The 12,213-nt window shown below is 45.0% G+C and overlaps 1 protein-coding gene across 16 annotated transcripts in view; it reads right to left on the bottom strand.

Annotated features, from left to right (window-relative positions):
* Positions 1 to 149: 149 nt before the first annotated feature.
* Positions 150 to 12,213, bottom strand: part of LOC125624080 (uncharacterized) — a 52,036-nt gene continuing 39,972 nt past the window's right edge. For all 16 annotated transcript variants that reach the window (XM_075120699.1, XM_075120704.1, XM_075120706.1 and 13 more), the window contains one exon: positions 150 to 240. The gene's annotated coding sequence lies outside the window, so the exon portion shown is untranslated. The remainder of the gene's footprint in view (positions 241 to 12,213) is intronic.

The following is a 12,213-nucleotide window of genomic DNA, read 5'->3' as shown; positions in this document are numbered from 1 at the left end:
TGATAACATTTGATACATTATTCAAGAGTGTATTTTTCTCATCTATAATACCGTGACCACTTTAATTTTTCAAATTACCTTTTGAGACATGCTTCAAAGTATAATCCATAACGTTATAAGGAAGTTTCCCAGGATGTAGTGGAACAAGTGTAGAAAACTCTTTAGGTATCCATATAGCTCCAATATTTGTAGTTTCTTGCTGAAATACATCCACCATTTGCCATCCAAGAGTCAGTGAGTCTACAAAATATAACATACACAAACAAACACACATAAAAGAGCTTATTACTCATAACTATTCAAATCTTGTACAGTGCATTGGTCAGATATATTAAAATTGCTTCGAAGTTCCAACTTTACAGCATCTTTTTAAGAAGTGTTACATGTAGAAGCCAAGATGAATTCTAATACACTACTCAGTGTAAGGGTTTGACTTCACAAGTAGTCCTATTGACTTCAGTTGCACTACATGTGGAGACATATATTAGTTGATGTAAGGGTGGCAGAATCTGGCCCTACATTAACAGACACCTAGATCAGTGGTTCTCAAACTTTTTTTTTCGCAGACCACTTGAAAATTGCTGAGGGTCTCGGCAGACCACTTAATGATCTTTCCAAATGTTGTTTGTAGCGTTAGCTAAATATTGTAAAGTGCTTTGGGTAAAAGCACTATATAAAAAACACCTTAATAATAATAAATGTGTTTTTTGTTCTGCAAATAAAAGCACACTACTCATATTTTAATATCAGTAGTCTTACCTTTCTAATGTGATGGAGGTGCCCTCTTTCCCCGGCTGCGGCAGCCCTCAAGCTGGGGCTGGGAAGGAGGGGGGGTTCTCTCCCCCACCACAGAGCTGAGGCTGGGAAGGAGCGCCATCTCCCCCCGGCAGCCACAGCCCTGGAGCTGGGGAAAGTTGCCTCTTTCTCTGGCCACCACAGCCCTGCGCGTCCCAAATTTCCCCACTCCCTCTTCTCACCCCACTGCCCTCTCCCATCTACCCCCTATTCCCCCCAAGGCCACCACCTCACCTCACATGTGCATCTTCTCCAAGGACCAGGCACCTTATTAGTGAAGGGGCCGTGCAGGGCTGGTGCAAGGATGTTTCGCGCCCTAGGCGAAACTTCCATCTTGTACCCGCCTCCACCCCTGAGCCCTGCGGCAACTCCCCGCCCCTCCGCCCTGAGGCGCCCCCCTGCGGCAGCTCTCCGCCACCCCCCCATTCCTCTCCATCGGCCCAGGGAGCCGTACAGCAGCTCCCCACCACCCACTTGGCCCAGGGAGCTGTGTGGCAGCTCCCCCCTGCCGCCGCCGCCCCCTCCTCTCGGGCCAGGGAGCTGTGCTGCAGCTCCCCGTCCCAGCTCACCTCTGCTCCGCCTCCTCCCCGAGCACGCCACCGCCACTCCACTTCTCCCGCCTCCCAGGCTTGAGGCGCCAAACAGCTGTTTGGCGCCGCAAGCCTAAGAGGGAGAGAAGCAGAGCGGGGAGGTGGCGCTCAGGGGAGGAGGCAAAGCAGAGGTGAGCTGGAGCGGGTAGCAGTTCCCCTGCATGGCACTGCCCCCCCCCATTACTTGCTGCAGGTGGCCCTCCTCACGCCCCCCTAGCCCAGCTCACCTCTGCTCCACCGCCTCCCCAGAGTGTGCTTTTGGCCGCCCCCAACCACTTGGCACCCTAGGCGACCACCTAGTTCACCTAGTGGTTGCACCGCCCCTGGGTCCATGGACCACAGTTTGAGAACCACTGACCTAGATATTAAGATAATAGGCACATTCGATAGATGTTCTAGTGAGATGACAATCTGGTGTGGGCAGCAAGGGGGTATGATTTAGTACACTAGCCTTTAACCTCTGGAGACTTGAGTTCAACTCCTGACTCCAGGTCACAAGTTGAAATTAATTCAGTGGCCTTATCCTGGTTTCCATTTATTTGTACACATCAATTGTACACTATACAATTTGGTATAATTCAATATAGAGAAATATGCTGAATAACTGTCTACATGTGCCTGTCTCATCAAAATGCTATTAGTGTTCAATCCTGCAAGGTTCTGAGCCCTTTCGGCAAGCTGCTGAAGACCTTATACTCTCACTGATGTAATTGGGAATGGAGGATGATCAGAAACATGGTAACTAGTGCTCTGCACCTTGCAGAATGGAACCCTAATCCTTTACTTTCCACAATCAATTTCTTATAAGATCTTTGGGGAACTTTCTAACATATCTTTAGCAGCAGTATAATACTTCCTGCTATTTTAGAAAATTTTAGAAAACACAGACTTGCTGCTGTTCCCATTAAAGTCAGTGGCAGTTTTGCCACTGACTTCAATGGGAGCAGGAATCAGCATATTATAGATGCAAGTTATACATTGCATATATTTTAGTAGAGATCTGGAATGTACCAGCAGGATCCCAGGCACAATACAAAACATTTGATATCGTCCCTCCATCTAGGGCTTCTCCATTTATAAAACTGAAAAGTACAGAGTTAAACTAGGAAAATAAATAAAGGGCTTTCCTTAACTAAGCCAATATCCTTGTTTTTACACAAGTTAGGCAAGAAAAAACTTTGATCCTGTACACTTACACATGAGTAAAGTTATACATAAGCAAACCCATTGCCTCCAATAGGACCACTCACTGAGTAAAATTATGCAGATACATTAGTCATTAGTGTTTGCAGGAATAACATTAGAAATGGGCTGCACTGCTGAACATGCAGTAAATTCTTCGGGGAACTTGTTGCTCAATACATTTTACATGCATCACTTATTATTTCTGTCTTTAATATACAATTTTGATAAAATATGAAGGAAAAATTACATATCTTTGCCTTTAGACTTGTAAACTACTTTTAATACAATATAGGGCTTAGCTTCTGCCATATTTATAAACTCAGATGGATCCAGAGAATCAAAGGCAAATGTTTCTTAACATAAACAAAGTTAAACATTATTAAACAAATTTGTTAATTATTTCACTGATCATTATACTAAAGTAGTCAAGAAAATTCAAACTTGATCTTCCCACTAATACCACTGAAACCCTTTCTGACAATCTTTGTCTAATCCCTTCACTCTGTTTCCACATAAGCCACTTTCTAGATGTATTATTTACTTTCAAGACCTATCTTCCATTATTATTTTCAGGACTATTGCTAAGAACCCTATTCCGCATTCCTTACTGAAACAAAACTCCCTCTGGCATTAGTGGGAGCTTGACTTAATTGAGAGTAGGACTGGGCCTTTACCATCCTACTAAATATTCTTTACTCACTCCTTTCTGCTGTCAATGGAAGCTTTTCCACTTATTTCAATGGGAGCACCATCCTGCCCTGTGTGTGCTGGTATGTTTCCTCTAACCCTGCTCTCTTCAGTTATTTATGTCATAAATATAAAGGGAAGGGTAAATCCCTTTGAAATCCCTCCTGGCCAGGGGAAAGCTCCTCTCACCTGTAAAGGGTTAAGAAGCTAAAGGTAACCTCGCTGGCACCTGACCAAAATGACCAATGAGGAGACAAGATACTTTCAAAAGCTGGGAGGAGGGAGAGAAACAAAGGGTCTGTGTCTGTCTGTATGCTGGTCTTTGCCAGGGACAGAACAGGAATGGAGTCTTAGAACTTTTAGTAAGTAATCTAGCTAGGTATGTGTTAGATTATGATTTCTTTAAATGGCTGAGAAAAGAATTGTGCTGAATAGAATAACTATTTCTGTCTGTGCATCTTTTTTGTAACTTAAGGTTTTGCCTAGAGGGGTTCTCTATGTTTTTGAATCTAATTACCCTGTAAGATATCTACCATCCTGATTTTACAGGGGGGATTTCTTTATTTCTATTTACTTCTATTTTTTATTAAAAGTCTTCTTGTAAAAACTGAATGCTTTTTCATTGTTCTCAGATCCAAGGGTTTGGGTCTGTGGTCACCTATGCAAATTGGTGAGGCTTTTTATCCAACATTTCCCAGGAAAGGGGGGGTGCAAGTGTTGGGAGGATTGTTCATTGCCCTTAAGATCCAAGGGTCTGGGTCTGTAGTCACCTAGGCAAATTGGTGAGGCTTTTTACCAAACCTTGTCCAGGAAGTGGGGTGCAAGGTTTTGGGAAGTATTTTGGGGGGAAGGACGCGTCCAAACAGCTCTTCCCCAGTAACCAGTATTAGTTTGGTGGTGGTAGCGGCCATTCCAAGGATAACGGGTGTAATATTTTGTACCTTGGGGAAGTTTTGACCTAAGCTGGTAAAGATAAGCTTAGGAGGTTTTTCATGCAGGTCCCCACATCTGTACCCTAGAGTTCAGAGTGGGGGAGGAACCTTGACATGGTGGCACAGTGGTGGGATTAACCTGAAATCATTTTGAGATCCAGTTGAGATTTTTTGAACTAGAAATACAGTTTTTAAAAAGGAATTTTTAGGAAGTCCAGAAAGCAGCTTTGAAACTGAAAGCAGCTTGGTTTCTCTCTGCTTTGTGGCCAAGCAGAGACAAAAGGGGATTATCTTGTGAATTGCAGGTTTTCTTTGCCTGGAGGCAGGGTACTTAACTCCTGCAGGGAAATTCACAGTCTTCCAACCCAGAGGTTTTTTTTTTCTTTTCTTCCTAAAAGTAAATAGGGGGTGTGTGTTATACCCATTTGCTTTTTCTTTGGGCTGGGTAAGCAGGTTTCCAAGTAGTTGGAGGTTTTTTGCTTTAATTTGGGCCCAGAGCAGAGACAAGGGAATTGTCTTTTTCTGTAGGCTGACAGTCACTATCAGAGAATAGGTATTCTATTCCAGCACAGCAAAATTTTACAGCCACGTTTTGTTTGTTTATTTCTAAACCTCAGGTGTAAAGTTAGTTAAAAACAGAGAGGTTAGAATGACAAAATCCACGGCTCGACAAAAGCTGGAACTAGCCAGATTTCAGGCTGCGGAAAAACAAAGGGAACATGAAAGACAGATAGAACTCATGCGGCTGAAAATGGAAGCAAGGGACAAAGAAATGGAAGCAAGGGACAAAGAACTGGAGGAGAAGGAAAAAGAGAGGAAGCATGTGGAGGAGGTGGAGAAGATAAAGGCTCAGCGGAATATCCCAGCAAACCCTAGCAATCCTTCTCCAGGTACCACTTCCCATCCCAGAAAGTTCCCCACCTACAAGGCAGGTGATGATACTGAGGCCTTCTTAGAGAACTTCGAAAGGGCCTGCCTTGGGTACAACATCTCTACTGACCAATACATGGTAGAGCTGAGGCCGCAGCTCAGTGGACCCTTAGCTGAGGTGGCAGCTGAAATGCCTAAAGAACACATGAACAAGTATGAACTGTTTAAATCCAAGGCGAGAGTCAGAATGGGGATAACACCCGAGCAGTCTCGTCGGAGGTTCAGAGCCCTAAGGTGGAAACCAGACGTTTCCGACATGCCTACCACATTGTGAAACATTGGGATGCCTGGATATCAGGAGCAAGTGTTGAATCTCCAGTAAATTTGCCCTTCCTAATGCAAATGGAACAATTCTTAGAGGGTGTTCCTGAGGAAATAGAAAGATACATCCTAGATGGGAAACCCAAAACTGTAATCGAGGCAGGAGAGATTGGAGCCAGATGGGTGGAGGTGGCAGAGAAGAAGAAAACTGGTCGCAGTTGGAGCGGAGACCAGAAGGGACCACCCCAGACCACACCCTATTACCGGGGGCCGCCCAAAGCCCCACCTACCTCCCAAAGAGCCCTCCAGACCCCTTATCGTCCCACCACCCCGTTCTCCAGCAGCCCTCCTCGCCCCAGTGACCCGTCAGCTGGACGATGTTTTAAATGTAACGAGCTGGGGCATGTAAAGGCCAACTGCCCCAAGAACCCCAACAGATTACAGTTCATTGCACCGGAATCACACCAGAGGTCCACAGGCCCAGATACCTCCCAGATACCCTTGGAGCGGAGGGAAACTGTGAGTGTGGGTGGGAAGAAGGTCACCGCGTGGAGGGACACCGGAGCACAAGTGTCAGCTATCCATGCTTCCTTAGTGGACCCCAATTTAATCAACCCAGAGATCCAAGTGACGATTCAACCCTTCAAGTCCAACTCTTTCAATTTGCCTACAGCCAAGTTGCCTGTCCAGTACAAGGGCTGGTCAGGAATGTGGACTTTTGCAGTCTATGATGATTATCCCATCCCCATGCTGTTGGGGGAAGACTTGGCCAATCATGTGAAGCAGGCCAAGAGGGTGGGAATGGTCACCCGCAGCCAGGCTAAACAAGCCGTGAGGCCTAGCTCTGTTCCGGAAACTTCTATCAGGACCCAGTCAGAGGTGATGGACCCGGACCCCAGGCCAATGTCTGCAACAGCAGTAGTGGATCCAGTCCCAGAGACCCAGACGGAACCAGTCCCAGAACCGGAACCAGCCAAACAACCAACACCAGACCCCGTGCCAGCACTGAATCCAGTACTTGCAACCTCAACACCAGAGGGCCCCACTGAACCTGAACTGGCAGCAGCCGATAACCCTACACAAGAGGCTCAGCCGGAGCCTGAATCCCAACATAGTGCACCAGCGGAGAGCGGTTCACAGTCAACAGAAACAGCTCCAACCCCTATATCGCTTCCAGAGGGACCAAGCCTAGGTCCACAATCCAATGAGGGACTGATGTCTCCAGCATCAAGGGAACAGTTCCAGACCGAACAGGAAGCAGATGAAAGCCTCCAGAGAGCTTGGACGGCGGCACGGAGCAACCCACCGCCTCTCAGCTCTTCTAATCGATCCAGGTTTGTTATAGAAAGAGGACTTTTATACAAGGAAACTCTTTCTGGTGGACACCAGGAAGACTGGCATCCTCAGAGACAGTTGGTAGTTCCAACTAAATACCGGGCCAAGCTCTTGAGCTTAGCCCATGATCACCCTAGTGGCCATGCTGGGGTGAACAGGACCAAAGACCGTTTGGGGGGGTCATTCCACTGGGAGGGAATGGGCAAGGATGTTTCTACCTATGTCCAGTCTTGTGAGGTGTGCCAAAGAGTGGGAAAACCCCAAGACCAGGTCAAAGCCCCTCTCCAGCCACTCCCCATCATTGAAGTTCCATTTCAGCGAGTAGCTGTGGATATTCTGGGTCCTTTTCCGAAAAAGACACCCAGAGGAAAGCAGTACATACTGACTTTCATGGATTTTGCCACCCGATAGCCGGAAGCAGTAGCTCTAAGCAACACCAGGGCTAAAAGTGTGTGCCAGGCACTAGCAGACATTTTTGCCAGGGTAGGTTGGCCCTCCGACATCCTCACCGATGCAGGGACTAATTTCCTGGCAGGAACTATGAAAAACCTTTGGGAAGCTCATGGGGTAAATCACTTGGTTGCCACTCCTTACCACCATCAAACAAATGGCATGGTGGAGAAGTTTAATGGAACTTTGGGGGCCATGATACGTAAATTTGTAAATGAGCACTCCAATGATTGGGACCTAGTGTTGCAGCAGTTGCTCTTTGCCTACAGAGCTGTACCACATCCCAGTTTAGGGTTTTCCCCATTTGAACTTGTATATGGCCGTGAGGTTAAGGGGCCATTGCAGTTGGTGAAGCAGCAATGGGAGGGATTTACACCGTCTCCAGGAACTAATATTCTGGACTTCGTAACCAACCTACAAAACACCCTCCGAACCTCTTTAGCCCTTGCTAGAGAAAACTTACAGGATGCTCAAAAAGAGCAAAAAGCCTGGTATGATAAGCATGCCAGAGAGCGTTCCTTCAAAGTAGGAGACCAGGTCATGGTCTTAAAGGCGCTCCAGGCCCATAAAATGGAAGCATCGTGGGAAGGGCCATTCATGGTCCAGGAGCGCCTGGGAGCTGTTAATTATCTCATAGCATTCCCCACCTCCAACCGAAAGCCTAAGGTGTACCATATTAATTCTCTAAAGCCCTTTTATTCCAGAGAATTAAAGGTTTGTCAGTTTACAGCCCAGGGAGGAGACGACGCTGAGTGGCCTGAAGGTGTTTACTACGAAGGGAAATGTGCTGGTGGTGTGGAAGAGGTGAACCTCTCCATGACCCTTGGGCGTATGCAGCGACAGCAGATCCAGGAGCTGTGCACTAGCTACGCGCCAACGTTCTCAGCCACCCCAGGACTGACTGAACGGGCATACCACTCCATTGACACAGGTAATGCTCACCCAATTAGGGTCCAACCTTACCGGGTGTCTCCTCAAGCTAAAACTGCTATAGAACGGGAGATCCAGGATATGTTACAGATGGGGGTAATCCGCCCCTCTGAAAGTGCATGGGCATCTCCAGTGGTTCTAGTTCCCAAACCAGATGGGGAAATACGTTTTTGCGTGGACTACCGTAAGCTAAATGCTGTAACTCGCCCAGACAACTATCCAATGCCACGCACAGATGAACTATTAGAGAAACTGGGACGGGCCCAGTTCATCTCTACCTTGGACTTAACCAAGGGGTACTGGCAGGTACCGCTAGATGAATCTGCCAAGGAAAGGTCAGCCTTCATCACACATCTCGGGCTGTATGAATTTAATGTACTCCCTTTCGGGCTGCGAAATGCACCCGCCACTTTCCAAAGACTTGTAGATGGTCTCCTAGCAGGATTAGGAGAATATGCAGTCGCCTACCTTGACGATGTGGCCATATTTTCGGATTCCTGGGCAGACCACCTGGAACATCTACAAAAAGTCCTTGAGCGCATAAGGGAGGCAGGACTAACTGTTAAGGCTAAGAAGTGTCAAATAGGCCTAAACAGAGTGACTTACCTTGGACACCAGGTGGGTCAAGGAACTATCAGCCCCCTACAGGCCAAAGTGGATGCTATCCAAAAGTGGCCTGTCCCAAAGTCAAAGAAACAGGTTCAATCCTTCTTAGGCTTGGCTGGTTATTACAGACGATTTGTACCGCACTACAGCCAAATCGCTGCCCCACTGACAGACCTAACCAAAAAGAAACAGCCAAATGCTGTTCAGTGGACCGGAAAGTGTCAGAAGGCCTTTAACAAGCTTAAAGCGACACTCATGTCTGACCCTGTACTAAGGGCCCCAGACTTTGACAAACCGTTCCTAGTAACCACAGATGCATCTGAGCGTGGCGTGGGAGCAGTTTTAATGCAGAAAGGCCCTGATCAAGAATTCCACCCTGTAGTGTTTCTCAGCAAAAAACTGTCTGAGAGGGAAAGCAACTGGTCAGTCACTGAAAAAGAATGTTACGCCATTGTCTACGCTCTGGAAAAGCTACGCCCATATGTTTGGGGACGGCGTTTCCACCTGCAAACCGACCATGTTGCACTGAAGTGGCTTCACACCGTCAAAGAAACTAACAAAAAACTTCTTCGGTGGAGTTTAGCTCTCCAAGATTTTGATTTCGACATCCAACACATCTCAGGAGCTTCTAACAAAGTGGCTGATGCACTCTCCCGTGAAAGTTTCCCAGAATCAACTGGTTAAAATCGTCCTTGAGATGTGGAAAATATTGTTAGTCTTTATGTACTTGGTAGTATATTTAGAGATGCATGTGTCTTATTAACTCTGTTTTTCCTAGAGCTCCAGGAAGAAATCCCAGCCAGTGTTTCACCCTAGCTGAGATTTGGGGGGCGTGTCATAAATATAAAGGGAAGGGTAAACCCCTTTGAAATCCCTCCTGGCCAGGGGAAAGCTCCTCTCACCTGTAAAGGGTTAAGAAGCTAAAGGTAACCTCGCTGGCACCTGACCAAAATGACCAATGAGGAGACAAGATACTTTCAAAAGCTGGGAGGAGGGAGAGAAACAAAGGGTCTGTGTCTGTCTGTATGCTGGTCTTTGCCAGGGACAGAACAGGAATGGAGTCTTAGAACTTTTAGTAAGTAATCTAGCTAGGTATGTGTTAGATTATGATTTCTTTAAATGGCTGAGAAAAGAATTGTGCTGAATAGAATAACTATTTCTGTCTGTGCATCTTTTTTGTAACTTAAGGTTTTGCCTAGAGGGGTTCTCTATGTTTTTGAATCTAATTACCCTGTAAGATATCTACCATCCTGATTTTACAGGGGGGATTTCTTTATTTCTATTTACTTCTATTTTTTATTAAAAGTCTTCTTGTAAAAACTGAATGCTTTTTCATTGTTCTCAGATCCAAGGGTTTGGGTCTGTGGTCACCTATGCAAATTGGTGAGGCTTTTTATCCAACATTTCCCAGGAAAGGGGGGGTGCAAGTGTTGGGAGGATTGTTCATTGCCCTTAAGATCCAAGGGTCTGGGTCTGTAGTCACCTAGGCAAATTGGTGAGGCTTTTTACCAAACCTTGTCCAGGAAGTGGGGTGCAAGGTTTTGGGAAGTATTTTGGGGGGAAGGACACGTCCAAACAGCTCTTCCCCAGTAACCAGTATTAGTTTGGTGGTGGTAGCGGCCATTCCAAGGATAACGGGTGTAATATTTTGTACCTTGGGGAAGTTTTGACCTAAGCTGGTAAAGATAAGCTTAGGAGGTTTTTCATGCAGGTCCCCACATCTGTACCCTAGAGTTCAGAGTGGGGGAGGAACCTTGACAATTTATAATAGGCACACCCATTAATGGAAATCGTAAGCAGCAGAACACTTCAGTTCCTCACAAGGAAAAAGGATATTTTAATGTTGTCTTGCTGTATAACAGCAGTAATCTCTATTGATTTATAGTATACTTGCAATAAATAGCTTATGAGTTTCATTTAAACCACTCCATTTTATTTAGGTTTCAGAGTAACAGCCGTGTTAGTCTGTATTCGCAAAAAGAAAAGGAGTACTTGTGGCACCTTAGAGACTAACCAATTTATTTGAGCATAAGCTTTCGTGAGCTACAGCTCACTTCATCGGATGCATACTGTGGAAAGCGTAGAAGCTTATTCTCAAATAAATTGGTTAGTCTCTAAGGTGCCACAAGTACTCCTTTTCATTTTATTTAGGGCATTAGTCAATCTCAGCAGCCATTGACTGGCTTGTACAGTGTATTACAAAACAAAAAGAGATTGTTAAATTAATTTAACATCAACTTAATAACTGATATTTAAATTGTGAGCAATATTAAGGTTTAACTTATTTACCCAGCTTAGTTCCACTAATACCTGGTTTTCAATGAGGTCTTGTTTCTCCTTTGCCCCAAATTTCAATCCAAAGTCATGCAGTGAGGGAAAGGTTCACTCCCAGTTTAACAAATCAAAACAAAGAATTGGAAAATTCCACAATTCCAAAATTATAGTACTTATGGCAACCAACAAATATTTTAGAAGGCCCCCAACCACTCTTATTTAAAAAAAAAATTATAATTGACCTACACCCTTCTTATGGTTTTAAAATCTAAAGATTTTAGAATTGGGACATTAGAGCCAGATCCTGCAAGACCCTGTACACACTCAATTCTCACCGACATCAATGGCAGTTGAGGGACCTCAGCACTCATATAATCAGGCCCTAGGTATCCATCTATAATTCAGTGCCATTTTAAGACAGAAACTGAATAATAGCTACAAGAAACACTACATTTTTAAAAAAGGATTCTCCCTTTTCTTGGTATAACTTGTGCAACTGGACGATCTTATTTGGCCACCAGCCTAAAATTTGTTTAATTTGTTTGCTGGTTACATTATCTAAGCTTTATGAAAACTGGAATGAAATGATACTCCGTAACCTTTCACTGCAGCAACCAAAGGGCAAGTTGACTCTGTCTTTCCACTGAAGCATATACCAACAGCTGGGGGAGATCATAGCTTTAACTAGATGATTACATGAAAAGAAACCTTCATCTAGAGGATTTTCTTAAGACTATAAAGGCTCTTAGAATCACATAGTTCAATAATTTTGTCTCTTATCTAAGCTGACAAAATTTTCATACCAAATATTCTCCTTTACATGAAAAACTTGCTCCAGTAACTAGTAGAGGTTTCATTTTTTTGGACAGAAACTCTCCTTCCCTCAGTACCTCCACACATGCTCATTAATTCCATTTTAAAAAGGACATTTTAATTTAGCTGCCCATTTATGAGACAGCCTGTCATAAATATAAAGGGAAGGGTAAACACCTTTAAATCCCTCCTGGCCAGAGGAAAAACCCTTTCACCTGTAAAGGGTTAAGAAGCTAGGATAACCTCGCTGGCACCTGATCAAAATGACCAATGAGGAGACAAGATACTTTCAAAGCTGCGGGGCGGGCGGAGGGGAAGGTTTCTCTCTGTCTGTGTGATGCTTTTGCTGGGACCAGAGCAGGATTGCAGGTCAGAACTCCTGTAAAAGTTAGTAAGCAATCTAGTTCGATATGCGTCAGATTCTG

Source organism: Caretta caretta, chromosome 17, assembly GCF_965140235.1.
Source record: "Caretta caretta isolate rCarCar2 chromosome 17, rCarCar1.hap1, whole genome shotgun sequence".
Classification (NCBI taxonomy): Eukaryota; Metazoa; Chordata; order Testudines; family Cheloniidae; genus Caretta; species Caretta caretta.
Note: the sequence above shows the minus strand (reverse complement) of the source record. Positions and strands in the feature narration are given on the sequence as shown.